The sequence below is a fragment of the Sardina pilchardus genome, chromosome 20 (genome assembly GCF_963854185.1).
Source record: "Sardina pilchardus chromosome 20, fSarPil1.1, whole genome shotgun sequence".
Taxonomy (NCBI): domain Eukaryota; kingdom Metazoa; phylum Chordata; class Actinopteri; order Clupeiformes; family Clupeidae; genus Sardina; species Sardina pilchardus.
The window spans coordinates 18587499-18592498 of NC_085013.1; the positions used below are offsets into that span (position 1 = coordinate 18587499).

General features: G+C 51.3%; 1 protein-coding gene across 7 annotated transcripts in view; it reads right to left on the minus strand.

The window, feature by feature from the left end:
• numb (NUMB endocytic adaptor protein) overlaps window positions 1-5000 on the minus strand; it is a 41407-nt gene that overhangs the window by 13508 nt on the left and 22899 nt on the right. The gene's annotated exons all lie outside the window — the stretch shown is intronic.

Genomic DNA, 5000 nt, shown 5'->3' on the forward strand with positions numbered 1-5000 from the left:
ACAGAATGCTGAAGGCAGGACAGAGGAGAAGAGATGTGTCTGAAAGGGAGGATTAAAATGTTTGAAAACATGCAGTTTTCTATACTTTGAAAATCTAGCAATGCAGTAAATAGTGTATTTAGCATATTAGCATATTCATGATAATATATATTCACACATTCATAAAAAAAAACATTTACTTGACGATAGAGAGAGAGAAGAGAAGAGAAGAGAAGAGAGAGAGAGAGAGCGAGAGAGACAGACAGACAGACAGACAGACAGACAGACAGACAGAGGCAGACAGACAGGGTGAAGGTCAGGAGCGCGGGTCACTGTGTCTGTCTGCGCTGACCCTGTCCAGTGGCGGGGTCAGGAGTTCGGCCGGGGACCCTTTCTGCCTGCCCCCTCCGCCCTGTCACGCCCCACGGCCCCCTGGGAAACGCTGGGGCAAAGGTCAAACCGAGAGGCTGGTGACCATTGTGAGCGTCAGTGAGAGAGGAAGTCCTCGGCCCTCCGCCCTTCTCCCAAACACACACACACACACACACACACACACACACACACACACAGAGAGATTCCCACCCACCCCCACGTATTTGTACTATACAAACGAGTTATTCTTAGGTGCTGACCTCATCATCGCCTCAACAGAAATACACACACGTGGGGAAATGGAAGCTCATTCACACAAACTACACACACACACACACACTCACAGACACACACACACACACACACAGGCGAGCACAGTGAAGAGCACATGCATTCTTCACATTCATGTGTTGTGAAGTGTGGGCACGGGGCGTGAATAATCGGGTGCGCTGAGCTGAGGCAGACCGTCTCATTCCTCGTTAGTTCCTTGGATCATTATTCTGCTTCGCCTCAGCAGACACACAGGCGACGACAAAACGCAGCAGACGCTCTCTTCTCCTCCGACCCCCACCACCCCTCTCTTCTCTCCTTCCTCCCGTGCGGCCCCCACCCCACCCCACCCATCACCTTCATCCCGACCCCCACCCGACCTGAGAGTGCGGCTCCGTGCTTGTTGATCTAACTTCTGCCACCCGCTCACCCCACATCCTGTCCACACCTTCAAGTCCATCTCTGCGTGCGTGTGTGCGTGTGTGTGTGTGCGTGTGTGTGTGCGTGTCCGAGGGCATCAGTTGTCCACTGCTCTCGCTTATCTCCAGTTACGAGAGCACACAGTTACACACACACAGTTACACACACACACACACAAAAAAGAAACGATATAAAAAAGCTGCAGCGTGGGCCGTTCATGGAAAGCAGGAAAGCCGGGCGATGAGCTCACGGGGCGCGAGGAAGAGGAAATGCAAACAGAGCGGGCAGGAAGCGGCGCCAGGAATGTGCGCTATCAGGACGCTGCCTCCGTGATGAACCGCAGACCCCTGGCCTCCTGCACCGCCACGCCGCACCACGCCACGGGCAAGTCTGGAGCACCGGGAGGGGCCCTGGGAGACGTTTGGGATCTCGCTCATGATGGGCCCTGGGAGACGCTTGGGATCCCGCTCATGATGGGCCTTGTTGATCTTGGGATCTCGCTCATCTTGGGATCCCTCTCATGATAGGTCATGTTCATCTTGGGATCTCGCTCATGATGGGCCCTGGGAGATGCTTGGGATCTCGCTCATGATAGGTCATGTTCATCTTGGGATCTTGCTCATGATGGGTCACGTTCATAATAAAATGTATTATTATTATTTTGTTATTATCTTGGGATCCCTCTCATGATGGGTCATGTTCATCTTGGGAGAAGAAGGCTTTATGTTCTGGAGAACAAGGCCACATACCTTACGTATACAAGAGAGAGAGGGAGAGATGAAAGAGAGAGAGAGAAAGAAAGAAAGAAAGAGAGATGAAAGATAGAGAGAGAAAGAAAGAAAGAAAGAGAGGGAGAGAGGTGAATGAGAGGAGGGAGAGTTCTCAGATGTGTGAGGGGAACATGACCAGAGGAGCCCCATGACGATGATTTCTCTGCCATTACAGGCCCATCAAAACCCAGATGTGGCTGCCCTGCGGAGGCTGGGAAAGCCATTAGCTCCTGGGAACAGTGGCTTTGGGAAGATGGGCTGGAGGGGGAGCTCAACCTGCCCTCACACACAGCGGACACCCTGAAGTCCTGTTCGTATACCAGCGCCACCACTTCCCCAACTGCTGCTCCTGTCTCCTTGAGTAGCGTTGGTGACCCTCTGCGACTTCTGTGATCCCATATCAAAAGCCATGTGGGACGGAATGCATTTCTATTTTGGAGCGAGGCTGGTTTCATGGAGTACCCCGTTTGTGAATGCAAGACATCCAACTCATCTTTCATCTCGTACTCGATCTGCCTCTCCATCTCTCCCTCACGCACTCTTTGGCAGGAGGGAGTGTTTTGTAGGGACGGACGACACACCCCAGAGCCAGATGGTAGCTCTGCCTTAGCTGCTAAATCCTCACTTCCGCTTCACACCAGCGTTCATCTCTTCTTCTCCTCTTCCCCTCGTTCTCTCGTTCCCTCCTTCCGTTTGAGGCCTGAGCGCTAATCTCACCGAAACTTCCAGCCCACACAACTCCGCTCCTCAGGGAAACAGGGGAGATGTAACGAGGGAGGGAGGGAGGGAGGGAGAGGGAGAGTGAAGAAAAAAAAGAGAGAGGGAGACAAGGGGGAGAGAGCAGGACGGTACATGGAGCAAGATAGGTTGCACCAACATATGAAACTGATGAAGTGAGAGAGAGAAAGAGAGCAAGAGAGAGAGAGAGAGAAAGAGAGCGAGAGCGCGCGAGAGAGAAAGAGCGAGAAAGAGAGGGGAAGTGTAACGGATAGGGGAAAATTTTCAGATGAGAAGAGCTCAACTTTCCATCTGCAGTGCCATGAGTTTCCAGAGGGCTGCCGTTGAAGAGCCGGTCCCGCTGGCCACACAAAGCCCCTGTGTTTGGGCTGCGCGGGGAAGAAAGAGCCCCGGCCTGATGCAGCATGCTAAACACTCATCAAGCTCCCCGACAATGCAGCACACACACAATGGCCCCCATTTAACCAGCTAAACACTAAACCTGTACTAGCACAGCTCACACACACACACACACACACACACACACACTATACATTACAATATCAAAGCCCTGTCTGTTCACAAAGAGCATCGTTAGCCTGAGAAATTCGAGGCTGCTGCTTTAATAAACAAACATTTTCAGAAAACAGTTATGGCATGCGCATGTGTGTGCGCACACACACATACCAAAGCACTCCCAACTGTGTTGCAGCGGGCAGAGGACACATGTAGTTGAACGTGGTTTATTTATGATGAACAGGTGGGGGGGGGGGGGGGGGGACGAGAGGTCAGGGGGAGAGATGACAGCATGAGGGAGGAATGTGGGGCGTAGTAAACGGGCACACAGGTTCAGCTTTGGGACGAGTCGCACGTCCCCAGAGAAAACGGACAGCGACCGCACGGTCAAATTACTACGAGTAAATGACCGGCTCAAGCCATAAACATCTTAAGGTCCGGCATTAAGACCCGGCTCATTTGTCCACTGTTCCCTGCACTGGGCCCAGGGATTAGGTGGCTCTGCCCGGGAGGCACTTACCTAAATCACTTCTGACTCCACGTCTGACCCCCCTCCTTCCCCAAAAACATCACATGACCGCCCACCGGCTCACCCACCCCACCCCACCCCACCCTCCCCTGCCCTGGACTACCCGCGTGTCCCTCCTGACTCCAACTCTGCTCAGCCTCCCGGGGAGGGAAGGGAAGAGGGGAGGGAAGGAGAGGGGAGAGGAGGGAAGAGGGAAGAGAAAAGGGAAGGAGAGGGGAGGACAAGGGGCAGGTGAGACTGGTGGAAGGGATGAGGGAAGAGGGGAGGGAAGAAGAGAAGAGAGGAGAGGAGGGAAGGGGGGGCAGGTGAGACTGGCTCCAGCCCTCACAGTCGGAAGCAAGCAGAGCCAGTCTCACTTCTGTTTCCAAAAGACCATCCTGCCTGTTGCCATAACACACAGGCTCAGGTTGACCCAGCACACCACCACCTGCACAGAACAGACACACACACACACACACACACACACACACACACACACACACACACAGAGCTGGGTAGATGCATATGAATACCAAGAATAATGCCATAATGTATCCATAGTAATGCACACGCAGTGCTCACACTTTTGTTCCCCAAAGCACATGTTCAGAGAACCATGCAACATGCAGCGGAAGCAAAGTGCACCAAAGTGCAGCACAGAATAATATCATGTACACTCACATCTACCCTAACACACACAAACACAATCGAAACCACAATCTCATATGTTCCACTCCACCCACACAATCTATATTCATGCTCACACACACACACACACACACACACACACACACACACACACACACACACACACACACACACACACTCACACACACAATGGCTGCAATTGTAAAAGTCAGATGCATCTTGAGGCATCTCTGTAGAGTGACAGGGGGTGCTAGGTTTAGCAGCTTGAGTAATGTCAAATAATGACTCAGGCAGTCACATCACAAACTGACATCTGTGTAAATGACTACAAGCACTTCGAGCAATCCCCAGGACATCACTCTGAGGTCAGACAAGGGTCAAGTTGGCAAACAGGCAAACATGACAAATCCAATCCAATCATTTCAATTGACTAGAAGAGTTCACGTAATTCAGAGAACTTGAATATTGCATATGAGCTCATTTAGTGAGTGGATGTAGCAATGACAAAAAACACTGTCACTGACAAACACACCGACACTGTTTTTGTTGTTGGGACTAATATGATGCACATTTTTAGCTGTAATTTAAGACAGAAGCAAAAATATTCGTCTTCTGTATCATTTCGCCCTTCTTTTATCCAAAGCTCTGCGAACTTCTGAGCAGGGAACGAACACACTTCTGGCCCATTAAAGGAATACGCCACCCAAAAATGAACGGTGATGAGGCTGAATATAGTTCCAAGTAAAGATCTGCCCAGGTAATAGTCTCGTTCGATTTTGCATTATGATTTGTACTCGTTT